Here is a 19,355-nt window from a genome sequence, read left to right on the forward strand (position 1 = left end):
TAGATGATCAAAAGTGATGTGTCAAAGTTTCGGACAGTTTGGTCTAATACCCTTAAAAAAAAGTGTTGTATTCGAATCGGCTGATTTGAAGGGGGTTTCACTTCACCTTAATTGCTTTACCATACGAACTGACCGACATTTCAGTTTCTCATTTTTTCTCGGTCAGTTACTTAATTCGATGAAATCGTAGTTTCAGACCCCCACATACGTTGATACTCTGTCTCGTTTTCTTCTTGCCTTATCTCGTTCCATTTCGTCTCCGTAGGAGGCATCGGTAGTGGGTGTTCCCAAGAATGGCAAAGCCCCGAAAGCTTACGAATGCCGCAGAGCTTATGCTGACTTGGTTGCAAGCAATCGCATTTTACGCGATCTATCCTCCTGGCCCCGTGGGTCGTGTTATCACGTAATGTCGTTATGTCATGGGCCTCCTGAATCGGACATGTCCGTGACGCAAGGTGGGAAACGTGAAATCGAAGCGTCGATACCGTTATCGTTATCGAGCGATCCAATCGGTGGTACTGTAGGGGGGCACCCACGTCGTGACACGACGTCGACACGTGCGTCGCATGCGAGTCCAGCGATTTCTTCCTTCCTAGGAAGATAGACAAACGACCTGAGATCCACTCCGTGCAATGTTCTCTTCTGCGTCCACGAGCCCACCTTTGCTCCGTTTAAGGTGAAGTGAAACATCCTTCAAATCAGTCGATTCGAATACAACACTTTGTTTTAAGGGTATTAGACCAAACTGTCCGAAACTTTGACACATCACTCCTGGTCATCTAACAATTGTCCTGACACATTCAACATTTGGATTTTTTTTTAATTTTTTAACTCAGCCCAGACCAGAACCAAAATGGCGTCGAACTCTCATATTTCGATCAATATACAATTATCGAAGCCTATGATATGAGAATCAAAAGGGTCAGGGCAATTTTACAACAATTTAGAACACTCTGGTAATCGATAAACTCGCATTTGAACGGGATAAAGGCAAAAAAAGTGTTGTATGCGCTTCTATGCTAAAACTATGGGGATACGAGGTCTTGGAGTGAACATTTAATTGACCTGGAAATCACAGATGGCGCAGGGGGTCCTTCCGCAGTCAATTAGGGTCCCAGAAGGCATGAATCCAGAAGATTTCTGGAGTTTTACTTCCATTTCTTTATAATTATTGTACGAAAACGACAGGTAGAATATGCCATATGGTACAATACCCAATATAATTCGACCCAGCTGTCAATATAAAAACGAACGTCGGCAACGTAGGCATTTAGAAAAGTCTTCTTTATCGACGTCGATCAATTTCCTCGACGTGTTTCACTTCACCTTAAAGTGAAGTGAGAACACATTGAGAAATTCGCTCGACGTTGATAAAAAGCATTCCTCTAAATACTTACAACGCCGACGTTCGTATTTGTATTGACAGCATTTTTTAATTACACTGGGTATTGTACTATATGGCCTCCTCCATGTGTCGTTTCCGGCACAATAATTATAAAGAAATCGAAGTAAAACTCCAGAAATCCTCTGGATTCACAGTTTTTGATGACCTAATTGAATGTAGAGTGCCACCGTGCGCCATCTGTGATTGTAGTCTCAAATTAATCTTCTCTCCGAGATCTCGTGTTACTTTCGTTTTAGTATAGAAGCTCATAAGACACATTTTTTGCCTTTATCCCGTTCAAATGCAAGTTTCTCAATAACTAACGTGTTCTAAATCGTTGTACAATTGTCCTGACACTTTCGTTTTTCATATCAGAGCCTTCAATAATTGCATATCGATTGAAATATTAGAGCTTGACGCTATTTTAGTTCAAATCTCTCTTCAATCAATTCTCTCTACTTTCTTGTGCAATTAATCGACTTGGCCTGGCATTTAGGCGTTATATTGAGAACAGAGAATAGCTCATCTTCCTTTCCTTGCCAATTAATAAATCGCAAATTTGTCAATTATACTCATTAATACAGTAATTCAATTCGATCACCTGATATATTTATCTCCGATTCATATATACACATGGTAACAGGTCTAACATTTTTTTTTGTGTGGTTCGAAAAATAGCGAGAAGCCGAAAAAACGAAACATTGACGCGATGAACGATTAACTTTAAGTCTTCTCCGAGCCGCGGAATCAAGCAATTACCTTCGAGCGGTTTTTGATAAAAGATAAAAATAAATAAAACCACGTAACCACCCGTACGGATCCTGTGGGTGGGGACCCGTAATTACCGGTCGCGAGAACAGACTCATTTAGTTGGTAATGCTATCCGGGGAACATGGTTACGTCCCCTTAGTCTAAAACTGCATCTTCGTCATTTTCCGCCGAGATTAGTTGATTCGTTTAAACGAGGGAATACGCGAGTGACGTCAGTCGCGTTTAATTCTTCCCGTACGCGTCATCGACCGATCGCACCGTTCTCGGTTGTCCTTTTAATTGGCCAAAGAGGCCTACTTTGCGCCAACGAATGGACGTTCATTAGCGCGGGAACGTTGCAACTGATTCCGGAAAATTCGAGGAAAAACCAGTACCGGTACTCGCTGGTACCACTGACACTTATACTGGATGTACTGACACCGATCGAGTCCAATTTTGACGTAGTACCGGCAAGACTTACAAGGGAACAAAGGGCGTCGTGAATAGTGAACAAAGACAAGTTTTTATCAAACGTGTACTTCAGTTGAAGAATACGCAATTCATGAAGATTCGGGTGCATGGGTGATACTGGCGATTCAATGAAATGAATATGTCGTTAATGTACATCAGCAGTTTTTATTTAATTTGTTCCGCATACAAAGCGGAAGGCAAAGACTATAGAGCGAATAATTCTAGAGAACTGGAGCCTCCCAACTGTGCTCTGTGATCCTCCAATTGGTACCAGTAATCCCTGCAATCACTGGATCCTAGGAAAGCTTACACCAAAGCGTATAAATTTCTTTCCAATAATTCGATCCTCCATTGATTTAGATCCGGTTTCCGATGTCATTGCCACGGGACGAAATTGCTGCATGCCTAAAAAATTGACTATTTTCTCAGACCTTAGAGGTATTTATCACTTGACTATTCAGCAGGTGCGTAAAGCTGGCACCCCCACCTTTACAGAATTCAAATTTCTTTGTCTTAACATTTTGTGCTCTTTATGTGCTAATTATGTGCTACATTCGTAAATTAAATTCCGCAAGAGGTAAGTATCCCATGGCGCGGAAAAAGATCAAACTATTTACGCTTAAATTCCTCCGAGAATTATGTGCTATCCAAATATCATAGCGCCGAATTTTGTGCTATCTTTTTTTATCCTTGGGGGTTGAGCACAAAATTTGGCGCAATGATATTCGGATAGCACATAATTCTGGGAGTAATTTAAGTATAAAAAGTTTTTCCATACTATCGGGTAGTTACCTCTTGTGGAATTTTTTATGGGGGTGGGTTTGGGACCTTGGGGGTTGAGCACAAAATTCGGCGCTATGATATTTGGATAGCACATAATTCTGGGAGTAAATTAAGTACATAAAGTTTCAATTTTTTCCATCCCATCGGGTAGTTACCTCTTGTGGAATTTTTGATGGGGGTGGGTTTGGGACCTTGGGGGTTGAGCACAAAATTTGACGCTATGATATTTGGATAGCACATAATTCTCGGAGGAATTTAAGCGTAAAGCGCCCCTGATAAATGAGGAAACAAATCATTGAATTGACCCACAAGTTCGTGCCATTTGAAATATTAAAACTTTCATCGTATTAATTTTCCATTAATGCTGTTAAATTTCACTTCATATATGTACATAAATAAATTAATTCTTTATGAGAAATGAAATTTCATGAATTTCAGGATCTACTTTAGGTCCTCCATATTCACGCGGTAAAATTCGATGAAACGAATCGGTCCACCCAATTCGGAGAATTTCACCAACCATTTGACCTCCCACATATATATAGGCTGATTCTTTCATATCACTTTAAGGGGAGCAAACCCTTTAGAATTTGCAAAAAATCGATTTTTTGTTACATATTTCGAAAGTGTAATATATTGAGAATATACTGGAAAAAGGAAGAATCGAAATCGAAATCGAATCATGGAAACTGCCCGACTGGAGCCCAAAGCTGGTGCAAGTGGCAGAAAGCTATTGCTTTAAACAAAGATCCAAATCTTGAAGATCTTACTCTATTACTTGGCGAAGAGATGAAACGGCATCTCCTACCAATTTATGAAGATATATCCAGGGACGAAGAAAGATGCAGTATGATAGAAAAAGTATGACAATTTCAGTACTTTTCGATGTCACGCAAAATACGCCTAAAGAAATACCCCACGACGCCGCCATTTTGTTTCGTAAAAAGAAAACAAAAATGTTTTTAAACACATAAAAGTTGTAATAAAATAATGTCAAAATTAAAAAATGATGCGATTATTTTATCACCGTTAAGAGAATTCGTAAAAAATGACTCATTCTCGGGCGTCTAAAGAGTTCGTTCCTCTTAAAACGCATAAAGCCCATTAATTTCTCTCCAGCAGAAATCCGATCCGATCCGCCTTAGCAGGATGCGATGATCGGAGCAGAAACGCACAGGGCGACACGCTCCGTTTGAATAGAATTGTTGTCACCGTAGCAGTCAACCGGAGCATTTTCGCCAGGGATACGAAAACACGGCGTGGCACTGGCCTAAGGGTGCCTACATCCCTTTCTTTTCATATCGCTCCTTTCAATTGCCGGCATTGACCCCAAACCGTTCGGTTCGACGGGTCCAAAGAGACACGGGATCGCTTCTTCCCGAACATCCGGGCCACCCTCTTCCGTTAGGGCATTGTTATCGCGAAAACTCGGGGGGAGGCCCACGATCCCCAGGGGAAAGGGGGCTCGTCGGAGCGATAACTCCGGAATCGCCCCGGCAGCCCTCACCGATGGACGTAGGGCTATTTCGGCGTTTTATCGGGGTCGCATCTGCCGTTTCCCGAGAATCGGGGGACTGGTTACTTACGCACCGAAGGACCGGTGCATTCCAAATCGAAAACGCCGCCCTCGCGAGGAAGAGTTCCTCCGAGACGCGATCGGGCGCGATCTTGACTCGGCGGCCGGCGGAGGGGTAATGGAGGCCAGGTCGCGATCGATCGCCGCGCGATAACCAACCTCGAAGCCGCGAAGGTTGTCGAGTGAACTCCGACCGAGTTCCAAGAGAGCTCCTTCGCACTTCCACCGCGAGGTTCTCCGAGGTTTTATCGGGCTCCTCGAGTTTTCCGGCTCTTCGCCAGTTTACACGGGTTCTCGCGAGCTCCCCTCGATTCTCCTCGGAATTTTCGAGTCCCCGCCGAAGGCCCTCGAGTTTTACATTTTCCTCGGGTTGTTCGATTCTTTTGGACTTCGACTCCCTTCGGGGTCTTCTTTCTCTTGTTTCTTTTTTAGTCGGATCTCTTCGTTACTCTGACGGTACGTTTGGACTCTCTCTACTTTCCTCGGGCTTCCCACTTTTCCTTCAGTTTCGAGTTCTTCGTCTTCTTATAATTGTCCTTGACTTTATCTGGGTTCTTCGATTAACGATGTATCTCCTGACTTATTTGTTTACGTGTTTATTACATATGTTAGTCTCTTCTGTACAACGAGGCAATTTGACGAATTCTGGAAATCTATGTACAGGGTTTATTTGTATGCTATTTGAATTGTCGAGTTTTCTGCTTTTCTCGGATAGTCGAGATCGTCTCTGGTCTATTTGGATTATTTAGGTTGTTTGGCATTATTTTAAGATTATTCATTTTGTGCAGAAGTCTTTTTGGATGTACTGAAATTCGTATCGCTTCACGGTTATTTTATATATTACGATTATAATGCGGTATTAGTCCATCCGGTTTGGTACTTTCCGTCACCTTGTATCAGCTTGTACGCGTAACGCTTTCGGAATAATGGCCGTCATTTTGGGAAATTACAGTCCTGGCATTTAAACGTATTTACAGTTATTACGATTCCTAGTACCGACGTCGTTTCTCTTCTGCCCATTAAGCCACTTCCGGTAGTTTTTTCATGCAAAACAGTGTCAACTACTCCCATAAACAGGTATAATTACCAACTTTCGCTCAATGAAGACTTCCGAGATTGCGATCAGGACGAAATCTAAATTGCTGTCGGGAAGACTCCATTATCGATATTAATTTAATGACTGTAACTAGATTCCCTATTGTACCCTGGCAGACATACCAGAAGACGGAATGCCTTTGCCTCATAATTGGCGGTACCATCTCCGCACGACATTCATGTCCGTCATTTTGCCTTTGCACGAGCTTTAAACGGAAATAATTAAACGGCAATGATTAAAACATTAAGTTATTTTCAAATATTCTATTAGCCAAGTAAAATCCCGGTTGGACGTGTAATGCCATTTTGCCGAGGCGTTTTTTTTCTCGCCTCGGCGCAAATTGGATACGTGTTCATCCCGTCGATTTGGGCGTCGAAAGTACCCAGATACAAAAACAATGTTTTCCTTTGTCCGGTACTAATTGGATACGCGGTACGTCTGTTTTTCCAAATATTCGAACACTGAAAGTACCCAGATAGCGAAACCATCCTCGCTAAATCTAGACGTGTATGTGGGCACGTTGTTTCCTTTGCGTACTGCCAAATGAACGCGCGATATTCCCTTCAAAGTTGACATCGGAAGTACCTAAATATGTATCGTGTAACGAAATAAAGTTGTGGGAATTACGGATAAGATTAGGGCCTGTCCATATAGCACGGATGAAACACCGTCAGATCGGTTGAAAGAAGCCGCCACCATAGAAAAGTGGAGCTACAGCGGAAGCTGTCACGAGAGCTGAATCGCGGGTAGAAGAAAAAAAGATGATTTGCCTTATATCCGGCGCTCCAATAAGCGCGTCGAAGTTCACACAGAGCGCGACGCGTCGACGCATCGAAAAGATGAGGAGCCTATTAGAATTGCACTTAATCTCGTGCGTCACTTCCGCCTCGGTTATGGTTAATCTTTCATCCTCGACAAGTTGACGCTCCGCGATCTGCTTGACACCCACCACGCTTAGTGGGACCTTACGACCTGTCTTTTTCTTTTCTTTTTTAATACAGCCCAATTTAGGTCTTACCATCCAGAAGAATATACGCAGATGGATAAACGTTTTCCTTTATGCAGCTACTAAACGAGTGCACGGTGTTCTCTTCGATGCGGCCACTGAAAATTGTACATACACTAAACCTATATGTTCTGCGACCTTAAACCAGCTCGCGATTGTCAGTCAATCCCCGAGGGTCGTAAATCCTCGGGCTGGGGAAGATGGGCTCGAATAGTGTTTTACTGAAGGGGGAATTAACCGCCAGCAGCTGGTTTCGCGTTTTGAATGAAAATATTCCGGATTTTAGTAACACAATAGACTATATTTCCTTTACGGACAAGGGAAGATGCGTGAATTTACGACGTTGATCAGTTGACTCGGCAACTGGACTTTTTGGACGTTTACTCGGCAACGTTTTTGAGATCCGATGTTGTCTCGGCAACTTTCGGTTGGTATCTGCTTTTTACAAAAATTCTTAAAAAGTGTCCGAATGCATAGTTCTCCCTCCAACTCGGTGGAGGGAGGAAGTCGGACCTTGAGTCGAGCATTCTCATTGTCAGGGAAAAATTCCCGAAGGGTTTCCGCCCTCTGAGGCACCCGCGAAACGGCCGCGGATTCGCGAAAAAAACCCTCGAGTGACGTCTGGTCACCAGAAGCGGGCTTCGGAATTTGTAGAAAGTTAAAGAATCTGTTCGCCAGACGTCGTCTCGTACCTTTGGCGAAAACCCTCGAAAAGAGACCCTTTGAGAATGCTCGGACTCAAGTTTGATTTCCCCCCTTTCGAGGATGGCTCGGGTCCTTCGGTACACGTGGGAAGGACCTCGAGTTTCCGTGGGCCTTGACTCGAGCGATTATAAAAGATTAAGTTTATACTAATAATTAACGCGGATGGGCTGCCGACGCTTCACTATGTTCACGCTTATTCTTTCTTGACTTGCGGCATGCTACCGGAATTGCAATGCTTGAATGCATTATGAGCGGCGGGGGCCGCGTACTCGTGGACACTTGTTACCGGTATATATCGAGATGTTGCACCTTGAGCCGGCATCCTTGAACCTGAAACTCGGTAAACGCGGTCTCGAGAAAGGTGAGATCGAGCCGCTAACGAGAGCGGCTTGAGAACTCGGTCGAGCGACTCTCGGCAATGCTCGGTCCTTGCGCGCGCGGCTCGCCGGCGTCGCGGCGCCGCGGCGCCGGTCGATACGTCGAAGGCTCTGGGCACCGCTACCTAGGCCTGAGCTGCTTTAATTAAACCTCGGGAAATCGTAATTATTTCATTACGCGAGCCCCTTCAAGTGTGCGACTTGACCCTCTCGGCACGGGCGCAGTCACAGCATTCGAATTCCGGACCGCACTCCTCGCTGCTTGACAAAAAAGAGATCTCGACGTGTTCAGATCTTGGTACTTGGTACTTGGTACTAAAAAAAGAAATCTCGACACGTCGAGATCTCTCTTTTTTTTCCACCTTAAGGTGGAGTGAAACACGTGGAGGGACCCGATCGACGTCGGTAAAGAAAACTTATCTAAATACCTTCGCTTTTATATTGACAGCTAGGTCGAATTATATTGGGCATTGTACTAAATGACATACTCCACTTGTCGTTTTCATGCGATAATTGTAAGGAAATCGAAGTAAAACTCCAGAAATCCTCTGGATTCATGTTTTCTGAGGCCCTAATTGACTGCGGAGAGACCTCTACACCATCTATGATTTATGTGTCAACTAAATTTTCACTCCGAGACCTCGTGTTATCATCGTTTTGGCATAGCTGCGCATAAAACACTTTTTTCTCTTTATACCGTTCAAATGCGTGTTTCGTGATTACCAGAGTGTTCTAAATTGTCATACAATTGTCCTCACCCTTTCGTTTCTCACATTAAAGCCTTCAATAATTAGTTATCGATCGAAATATGAGAGTTCGGCGCTCTTTTGGTTCTGGTCTGGGCTATGTTAACAGTTCTTTCAAAAATCCACATTTTGAAAGTGTCAGGATAATTGTCAGGTATTCACGAGTCATGTGTCAAAGTTTCAGACTGTTCGATCCAATACCCTTAAAAAAGTGTTATTCGAATCGACTGATTTGAGGGGGGTTTCGGTTTACCTTAATGGGTCACCGTGCTTTCGAGAGTGTTGAAAAGAGGGTCCAGGGTTGAGTTTGCGTATTAAGATCAATTGCCTTTTCTTAGCAAATTGTCTGGGAATGTTCCTGACAGATATCCGCCGTCTTGAGATCAATTGGAGATGAACGTTAATTGATATCGTTTCTGTTTTTGGATACGGGGAAATGAGTGTTCATTGCTGTAGTTAAGTTAGGGATGATTCTATATTTTTGGAGAAGTTGGTACTTGGCACTTTTTTGGGTACTTTCTAATAGTTTCGACGAAAATTCCTTCCTTTCAGGGGAAATTCGTGTTTTCCAATGGGTACGGAATATCAAACATAAACATTTCATTTTCGGAGTGGAAGTCGGATACTGAGTGAAATAAATTTAGCCGTTTAGGTAATCGATCCAATGTAGAAAAAAAAAAACAGCTTTAAAAAATAGTTATTCCTCCGCATATTACTCCGAAACTTTCTTCGAAGAAGTTCCTCCGAGGCGCACGATATCGATACAAAGTATTATCTACGTATAGGTACATATGTAGGTGAAAATAAATATGTTTGCAAAATCCGTGATTTTGTTTACATATTATCGTACGTTTATATATTGGATTTTGATATATGAGCCGCTCAGTGCACACATCGACTAACTCCACTTTTTGAAAAATCTTAAATTTAGGTGTCAAAGCACTTGGTATAGTCATAACTTTTTATATTTATAATATCTTTCCTGATTAATAGAGATTAACACCATTAAACGGCAAAATTTTTTTGGGCATTGAATAATAAGTAATTTATTTCAGAAGCCATTTTGATTAACTCCATACTCTAATGTAAATCGTAGACGAATACCTGGCAGTATAGTATTATTGGATTATCTGTTGCGGCCGTACATCGACGCTTTTTTTTTTAAACAGCCGAAGATGCTTTCCCCCTTTCAACAATATGAGTAATAAAATCGCATCAGCAAACAGATAGAAAGAAGCGCAATGCAGACGGTAGTTAGTATAACAGTGATCTCTCACGCTGAATGTTACCGTATACTTCACCAATATTACACGGACTACATATTTTTTGGTCTTTTCAACATTACTCCCTGATTGTTTTTAAAGAACTAAATATTATACCGTTATAATCAAGATGAGTGAAACTAATAACAATGTGGATGTGGAAAGCAGGGATGATTCTTCAATACGATTTATCAGCAGAAAGTCTGGGGCAAGAAGACGTTTATCGTGTTTCTCGGATTCATCCGATTGCAACGGTACAAATTCCCCAACAAACACATCGATTGGGAGGAAAAGAAGTCGTAATCCTGATAAATGGGCACGAAATTTACAAAAGCATAACGGAACAAAAGGTTTGGCATACAGGAATAGGGGAGGAAATTTAATACCTGCAAAAACATTTGTCGATATAAAATGCAGACGATTATTTTTTGGCCATTCTCTCTTATTCATTTTATATACCGTTAGATGAAAACTATAACTGTATTTATGTATTCTACATTATATATTTGAAGTTACATTATAATAGGAATTTTAAAAAAGAATCTACATTACTTCATCGCATTTCTCAACTTTTTGTTTTATGGAGTTAATCAATGTGTGCACTGAGCGGCTCATATCTCGGGCGTGGTTCTGTACGATACACGTGGATGAATACTGTAAAAATTCCGACTTGATAGAACCTGCTTGGAACCTTCGTGTGTACGAAGTGGTCGATACTGACCCCTTCTTTTCAAGGGGAATGAAACCGATGTTTGAGCAAAGGCAAGAAGAAGATTCCGGACCTCGGAATCCGGCCTAACCCTTTCTTCTCACCCTTATCCTGACGGCAAGCTTTGTTCTCGATCTGTGGCCTGTAGGGCTGAATTTATAGGGGAACTTCCGCGGGTGTTCCGAATCGTTTCGAGGCGAAAAGAAAAAGTCGGTTCAACAGCCTGTTGTATGAAACACTTCGCTCATAAGTGGGAATGGCTTCCAAGGGGAAACGACGTCCCACTTCCTCTTATTTCGTTAACGATCTACTTCCCTTTTCATTCTACCATTTGATTCTGATATGCTGCCGCAAAAGTGGGGCTCGATAGTTTCTCGGAAAGGTATGTCTAAAGAAAATTGCAAACACTTAAGTGGGCCACAGTATAGGCTTGGATGTTTGTATTAGGCATGGAGCGGGTACGTGCAATGAAATTACCTATAAGTACATATACGTATGCTACTTATAGTTCTCAACCTTAAGTATATTTATAGTAGGAGTATATTATTATTAGGGTAAAACTAAAGTGAAGTTCATTTACGTGTTTCATCCTTCAATAACAAAGGTAGTATATCTCATCCGAATCTTATTACAAGGTAATACGAGGAAAACGTTTATCGCTTTACGTAAACCTAAGTATGCGTTATTTGTAAGGTGTACGCTTTGATTATGGACACCTGCATGGAAATATTCGTTAATTAGGTAGGACACTCTTTTTATGGATTAGTGTCACTGTCAGAAGTGGTAATGTTTTGACATTATACGCATTAGCAAACGATGCGATGAGACCTATTAACCATTTTTTTTTAGATGTCAGCGAACGTAAAAACTAAAAGATACGTTATTTATTGACAATCCTGGTTATCACATATTCGACGAAACGCGAGTACCTCTGTATAAATACGATTTTTGTAGAACTGTCGATAACTAAATCCGTCAATTTTATGTACATTTTCGGTTATTAGGATATACACTTAATTTTCTTCGGTCTCTAACCATGTTTGCCATTTTTACAAAAAGAGGAACCCATCGTCACATCATCGTGAATGAAACCCTATTCATCGTATTAATTCTTTATTACAATTGAATGTGTAAAAAATTTAACAGTACTTTTCGATATTGCGAGCCTATTTAATTCATTCCACTAATCATTGAGTACTATTCACGCGTGCAAAACGATTTCGTCGCTACTTCCTAAACCTTGACGAATTTCCACCACATAACTCTGATAAAATTCCATATATTCATTACACGGCGTTCTCGATTTTCAAAGAATATCTGCTTTCTCGTTTCCCCGTGTGAGTGGAAACAACGACCCACATAAAATGTAATATCGACACGGTATATTTACTTCTTTTTTTCCATTTTTCCCTGGTAGGACCGTCTTTACCGTTACCTCAGCTACGGCTAGTGCATCTAGGTCATATCTATGGACGTCCATTTATGGAATCGGAAGTGTATCGGCGCTCTTTTCCCTCTGTCTCTCTCGCACAGGGAAAGACCACGTCGTTACGCTGCCTTACGTCAGCGGTGAGAGATCGAAGACGATTTTGCGACCCATCGATCGTGGCGTTTCGTCCGTAACCTACGGGAAAGTCTCTTTCGTGATAACGCGACGAGCAACTCCATTTAGTTTCTCGCGAACGTTCATATGACTTTAAATCACTTCAAATGTACTTTATTTGCGATTACCAATGGAAAAAATGTCGTCCACGTCGTTACGCTGTCTTACGTCAGCGGTAAGAGATCGAAGACGATTTTGCGACCCTTCGTTCGTAACCTACGGGAAAGTCTCTTTCGTTATAACGCGACGAGCAACTTCATTTAGTTTCTCGCGTACGTCCATATGACTTCAAATCACTTCAAATGTGCTTTATTTGCGATTACCCATGGGAAAAATGTCGTCCATGTCGTTACGCTGCCTTACGTCAACGGTGAGAGATCGAAGGCGATTTTGCGACCCATCGATCGTGGCGTTTCGTTCGTAACCTACGGGAAAGTCTCTTTCGTGATAACGCGACGAGCAACTCCATTTTGTTTCTCGCGAACGTCCATATGACTTTAAATCACTTCAAATGTACTTTATTTACGATTACCAATGGGAAAAATGTTCAATTTTAACAGATAAATTGATAAACAATTGATTTAATGTAGAATTTAGTGCGGCGGAAGTATTGGCAAGATGTACTTTTCTCTTTTCATTGATGTGGCCGTTATTCCGGTGACACGATTAACACTAGATTTACGGGACCCGTCAATTTGACGAAATTCAAACTTCAAAAAGAAATACCGAAAAAACCGTAGCATTAATTTTAACCATTTTTGTATCGTAAATTAATCATTTCATCCAAAGAATTTGTACACTCAATTATTTTTTCCTAAGCCTTCTAATTATTAAAATCTGTATGTAGTATACCTATCTCTACGAAACCCGTCAAATTGACGGACTAGCTAATTTCATAAACGATCCATATATATTTGCTTCGTTGCAGTGAGTGTAGGGCGAAGATGAGAGTGAAAGTTTGCATTGAAAGTGGAGAAATAGAAGGATTTTCGGATAGTGAAGAGGAAAACTTCTTGAAAGGGTGTCGTAGCAAGAAAAGGATGCGCATTCTTTCTAGTTCCGACTCCGAGGATGAGAGGACGAGCATTCCAATCATTTCCGTGATAATTTTTAAAAAAGCACTTTTTACTTATTAATTATTTATTTAAACGTAAAGCCTAGTGTCGTTTAATACAGACCTAATTTGAATAAATCGATTTTTTAAAGAAAATGCGCGTTTTCGTTTACCCGTCAATTTGACGAGTGCTCGTAGAAACAGGTATATAAAAAACGCCCGTAAACCTAGTGTTAAATACTTTACTGTAGGTATTTTCCAAGGATAAGAATTGAAGATACAATGCATTCGACCTGTTTACCGTTAGGGTGAACAATCGAGCTCGACAATGTCCGATGTCCTTATTCGGTAGGGAATGTCGTATAGTGAGGATGCTTTCCATTTATCGAGCCGCTCGTTACGCTTTTACTACCCTGTCGCCCTTGGACTTTCTTATCGTGACGAACAACCATGGCGGTTGACGGATCATCCCCGAGTCACCCCCATGGAGAGATAACAAATACAAGAATCAGCTAAACTGCGCAGAAACTTCCCATGTTTCCGAAATTCTACCCAGATGCTGACCGAGAACATTATCCAGAGTTAAGGCGAAGTGAAACCCCCTTCAAATCAGTCGATTTGAATACAACATTTTGTTTTAAGGGTATTAGACCAACCTGCCCGAAACTTTGACACATCCCTCCTGATCATCTAAGAATTGTCCTGACACATTCAACATTTGGATTTTTTTTTTATTTCTTAACTCAGCCCAGACCAGAACCAAAATAGCGTCGAGCTCTCATATTTCGATCAATATACAATTATCGAAGCCTATGATATGAGAATCAAAAGGGTCAGGACAATTTCACGACAATTTAGAACACTCTGGTAATCGATAAACTCGCATTTGAACGGGATAAAGGCAAAAAAAGTGTTGTATGCGCTTCTATGCTAAAATGATGGGAATACGAGGTCTCGGAGTGAAAATTTAATTGACCTGAAAATTACAGATGGCGCAGAGTGTCCCTCTGCAGTCAATTAGGCCCCCAGAAAGCATGAATTCGGGGGATTTCTGGAGTTTTACTTCGATTTCTTGATATTTATTGTACGCAAACGACAGGTGGAGTATGCCATTTGGTACAATATCCAATATAATTCGATACAGCTGTCAATATAAAAACGAACGTCGTCAACGTAGGCATTTAGAAAAATCTTCTTTATCGACGTCGATCAAGTTCCTCGACGTGTCCTTCACCTTAAGCGCCATAATTCGGGATCGATCCAATTCTCAACGATATCAAGATAATTCCCTCGTCATTAAGTTCTAATTAACTACTTGTCGATCTTATCGTTACGTAGGCAAAGAGAAATCGATTATTTTCCTTAAGGGGTTATGTGTAGTTGCATCGTGCGAAATTCAAGAATTTTTTTTCATAACTAAAATGCATTCTGTAAGCGAAAACAAAGCGTGATTTCATAGTCCAATTATTGAACTTAATATATATATTATTTTTTTGGTCAAGATATATTTTAAAATTGGCGAGGTGCAGCAATTCTGTGAGAAAGTTTTTTTTTTTCACGGTGACCACGATATCTCAAAAAGTATTTCATCGATCAGTTTTAGGTCCCATTCTGCACACGGAGGACTGCTGAATGGACGAAGGATTCTTTTGTTCTATGAAAACTTGCTGTTTTATTCAGGAAAAATGAAAATGTTATAAGACGAAAAAAGTGATTCTTCCAGTAAAACCCCTGCCATTTTGATAGAAAAGGGAATTTCGAAAATTTGTTTGTTCATTCGGCGATCCTCCAAGCGTAGAATGACCTCTAAAAATTTGAAGCCGATCGGTGAAATATTTTTTAAGATATCGTGGTCACCGCAAGAAAAAAAAAACTTTTTCGGAGAATTGCCGTACCTCGTCAATTGTTTAATATATCTTGACAAAAAGAAATGGTATATTAAGTTCAATAATTGTACTATGAAATTACGCACTGTTTTCGATTAAGAAATGCATTTTAGTTATGAGAAAAAATTCTTGAATTTCGCCGATGACAACTGGATATAACCCCTTAACCGAGGAACTAATTCGATCGAATAATGCCCAGCACTGCTGATGGGTATATTATCTGCACTTCGAGGGGGCATTCAAAATGGGAACTTGAAAATGCTCAACGCAGTAGTCAAGCTTTATCGTTTGGAACCCGAGAGAATGACGCACGACGAAAGAGACGGAACTCTTCAAACATCGTTCTGGATTTGCGGCCTTCCAAGTGGCACGATAACGTTAAAGAAGATATATAGGCCCCTAGAAATAGACTATAGGCGGCCTCTTCCTTGTGCTATGGGAAAAAGCGATTTCATTGAAATAACGAGAAACCACTTGAAATCCGTACACCACGCAGATTTTATGAACACTCTGATTTAATCAACGGCAATTTAATAGAGTCAATAAAATGTCTCTCGATCAACTCAACGTGTAGATACCAAAAGAGACCATTAAACGCTCGAGTTTAACGCACTATAATGTCGGAATGATTATAAAAGTACCAGCTTCGTTGACCAATACAATGAATCGTTTACTTTATCCGAAGGTATTCTCGAGACCTCAGTGAAATTCTCCAATCGTATTCACGTTATAAACCGTTATCGAAATGGTGATCTCTTTGCGTTTTATTTAAACCTACTTTATCGTCTTACAAGGAAACATTCCCAAGTGTCCGCCCCCGATCTTATTGATTTTCATACATGTTGAACAACACAAAAATCTAAGACACACATGTCTTTTTATATCTGCAATGGTCCGCATTTAAGGGGTGAAACAACCCCCCAAAGTTTGGCAAAAATTCGATTTGTATAATAATTTGTATAGAAGCAATAGAGGGATTTCGACGAAACTTGGTATAAACATATTCCGTATAAGGACGGTGAAAACACAATATTGTCCAGCAATGCTACAACCCCCCAAGGGGGTGAACTACCCTTCAGGCGATATTTTTTTGTAATATCTATTAAACAAGCACTCCTACTTAAGTTCCACTTACGGTATATGATTGCTCACAAAAAATGAAGAAATACGTGTTTTTTGCTTTTTGCCAATAAACATTTACACATCGGTTGTAAACAATGAATGTAGGTGGTATACGGGTATATTTCGATTAGCTAAATTGGGTTATATCGTGACCAATTCATTGTATATAAATCTTGTGAACGTGCTAATTCCACAAAATGTCGTTGGTTTTCGTAACATGCAATTATTTATAAATAAATTTAAAATAAAGATTAAGAGACTAAAATAGTTTCGCAACAGATCCGATGATGCAGTCATCACCCGTTTCCAAATAGTAATACAATCTCTTTGGTGAAACGGTAAAATTGGATTTTTACTGTTTTTACGAAAATAGAATTAGCGATATTCGTTCACCCCCTTGGAGGGTGTAGCATTGCTGGACAATATTGTGTTTTCACCGTCCTTATACGGAATACGTTTATACCAAGTTTCGTCGAAATCCCTCCATTGCTTCTATGAAAATTATTATACAAATCGAATTTTTGCCAAACTTTGGGGGGTTGTTTCACCCCTTAAATGCGGACCATTGCAGATATAAAAAAACATGTGTCTCTTAGATTTTTGTGTTCTTCAACATGTATGAAAATCAATAAGATCGGGGGCGGACACTTGGGAATGTTTCCTTGTTAGAGAGAGGGTTTGTCGACCTAAATGAATGGCCTGGAATGAGACCGAGGTGTCCTTAAAACAACTAGTCGTTTCTTTCTTTGGTTAAAGATTGTTTCTTCCTCGACGGTAACGACTGAACCGATAGGTGACTTCTGGTTTCCTCTTTTGGAACGCGTTCACGGCCCAGATTGTAAAAGCGAGCCTCTTCGGCCTTTGGCAACATGCACGCTTTAATCGCTACGAGGGCAAGATCGAACGGGTTGCCGTTAATAACGCGCGACTCACCGCTTCCGTCGTTTTTCACGCCCGGTACCGCGAAAGCTCGAAAATTTGCACTTATATTGAGTATCGATCGGAGTGTCCGAGAAGCCCGGGAAATCGAGGGAATCGTTCCCTGGAATTCTTTTCTCCCTCGCGGAGGTGGAAGGATGTCTTTTGGAAACGGCGACCAAGGGATCCACCCCTGTTTCGTTGACGGGGAGAAATCAATTGGAGGGTTCGCTGTTTCGCCCCGAATGATATGTCCTTCGATGTCCGCCCGGCTTATTTCGAAGATTCCGTTCTTGCGAACCCTGCAAAGAAAATCATTTATTTCAAATTATAGTCATTCGGATTGAATGTTTAACGCGGGTATTTCGCACATGTTCACGTGTCAGTTTCACGGATCTTCTTAATGTTCACAAGGAACTATTAGATAACCTATTCTAAAAGAAAAATGTGCCAATTGTAAAATGTACTAAATTCTACGTATGCGGTTTTAGGTAGTAAAATATGATTTATGTAAACAATTTTCTTTTACAAAGTTCACTTATATGTTTTATGTTTTCCGCTGACTCGGTTTCTTATCTACGGTACAAGTTATCAGATCATATTACAATAGGGGAGGACAATTTACCGACCTCGTGGTTCAATTTACATGCACAAGGAACTATTAGATAACCTATTCTAAAAGAAAAATGTGCCAATTGTAAAATGTACTAAATTCTACATATGCATTTTTTAGGTAGTAAAATATGATTTATGTAAACAATTTTCTTTTACAAATTTCACTTATATGTTTTATGTTTTCCTCTGACTCGGTTTCTTATCTACGGTACAAGTTATCAGATCATGTTACAATAGGAGAGGACAATTTACCGACCTCGTGGTTCAATTTACATGCGCCGTTTAATTTGTATCGTTGTAAGGAATATTTTATTTGAATGCCTACCGTGTTGAATAGCGTTTATGTATTTTTATGTGTGTACATTGCATGCAGAATTTCACGGATAATTGAAATATGAATTCGTTTACTGTAATACCCTGCCAAAAAGATTTCTATTGGCTGTTTTGTAAACTCGGGACAATGTACCCAACTTTACCCTACTGTTTATATATTCTTTTTACTCTATACTTTAAATTTATTCCGTTTGGGATTAAGTTTCGTTAGCACGGCCCAATGAATGTTATTGCAGGATGAGGAATTTCTGTCTTTACAAGAACTTCATCTCGAATGGTCCGTACAAAGCATATGCACAAAACTAGCCGAAGAGACTTCACTAATGTATGACAGTATTTAAAAAAGTAATTACTTTCTAATCTCAATCTCTTTATTTGGCAATTTACGACATCATTTAATTCCTACTTTAAAACACTATTTATTAATATCATCTTGTAGCTAAAGAAAATCGGGTTAAATATGAAATTAACCGAAGTTCGCGAAATCAAGGTTAGCTTATCTAATTTGGTTAAGTAGGTTTCGTTGGTTTGACAAACTTCTGTCTTAATATACATTGTAAAACATATTGCAATATATTGGAAAAGATCGAGGAATTGCTGTAAAGTCAAAGAATACTATAAGTAAAATTACCTTATCAGTTTTAGAGACTTTTTAAGATTTTACATCAAGCTTTCAAGTTTTCCAAGGAAATTCAGAATTTTACGTAGATTTTTTTATAGCGTATACATATCTGCATACATTCCATAAATCACTTGAACCATCCTTACGATATTTACGCGATGCTGTAGGGGACACGCGTATCTTCCCCATATCTAGATTGCTCTACGTTTTATGCTCACGTATATCATCTGTAGAAATCTGTTCCTATCTGAAGTACGACTTCTCAAAAATCTTTATATTATTAAGCATCATATTTATTCACATAAGAAACTGGCGGACAAATAATTCAACGAAAATA

General features: G+C 40.3%; 1 protein-coding gene across 4 annotated transcripts in view; it reads left to right on the plus strand.

The window, feature by feature from the left end:
• The window catches only part of LOC105697150 (plasma membrane calcium-transporting ATPase 3), a 236,565-nt gene that overhangs the window by 152,504 nt on the left and 64,706 nt on the right, over positions 1-19,355 (plus strand). Inside the window, exon 1 of one of the 4 annotated variants that reach the window (XM_012420218.2) lies at positions 655-676. The exons of the other annotated variants lie outside the window; for them this stretch is intronic. The gene's annotated coding sequence lies outside the window, so the exon portion shown is untranslated. Of the gene's footprint in view, positions 1-654; positions 677-19,355 lie in introns of those variants that run through there. 4 annotated transcript variants of the gene reach the window in all.

This window comes from Orussus abietinus, unplaced genomic scaffold (genome assembly GCF_000612105.2).
Source record: "Orussus abietinus isolate OABI.00-Male unplaced genomic scaffold, Oabi_2.0 scaffold85, whole genome shotgun sequence".
Classification (NCBI taxonomy): domain Eukaryota; kingdom Metazoa; phylum Arthropoda; class Insecta; order Hymenoptera; family Orussidae; genus Orussus; species Orussus abietinus.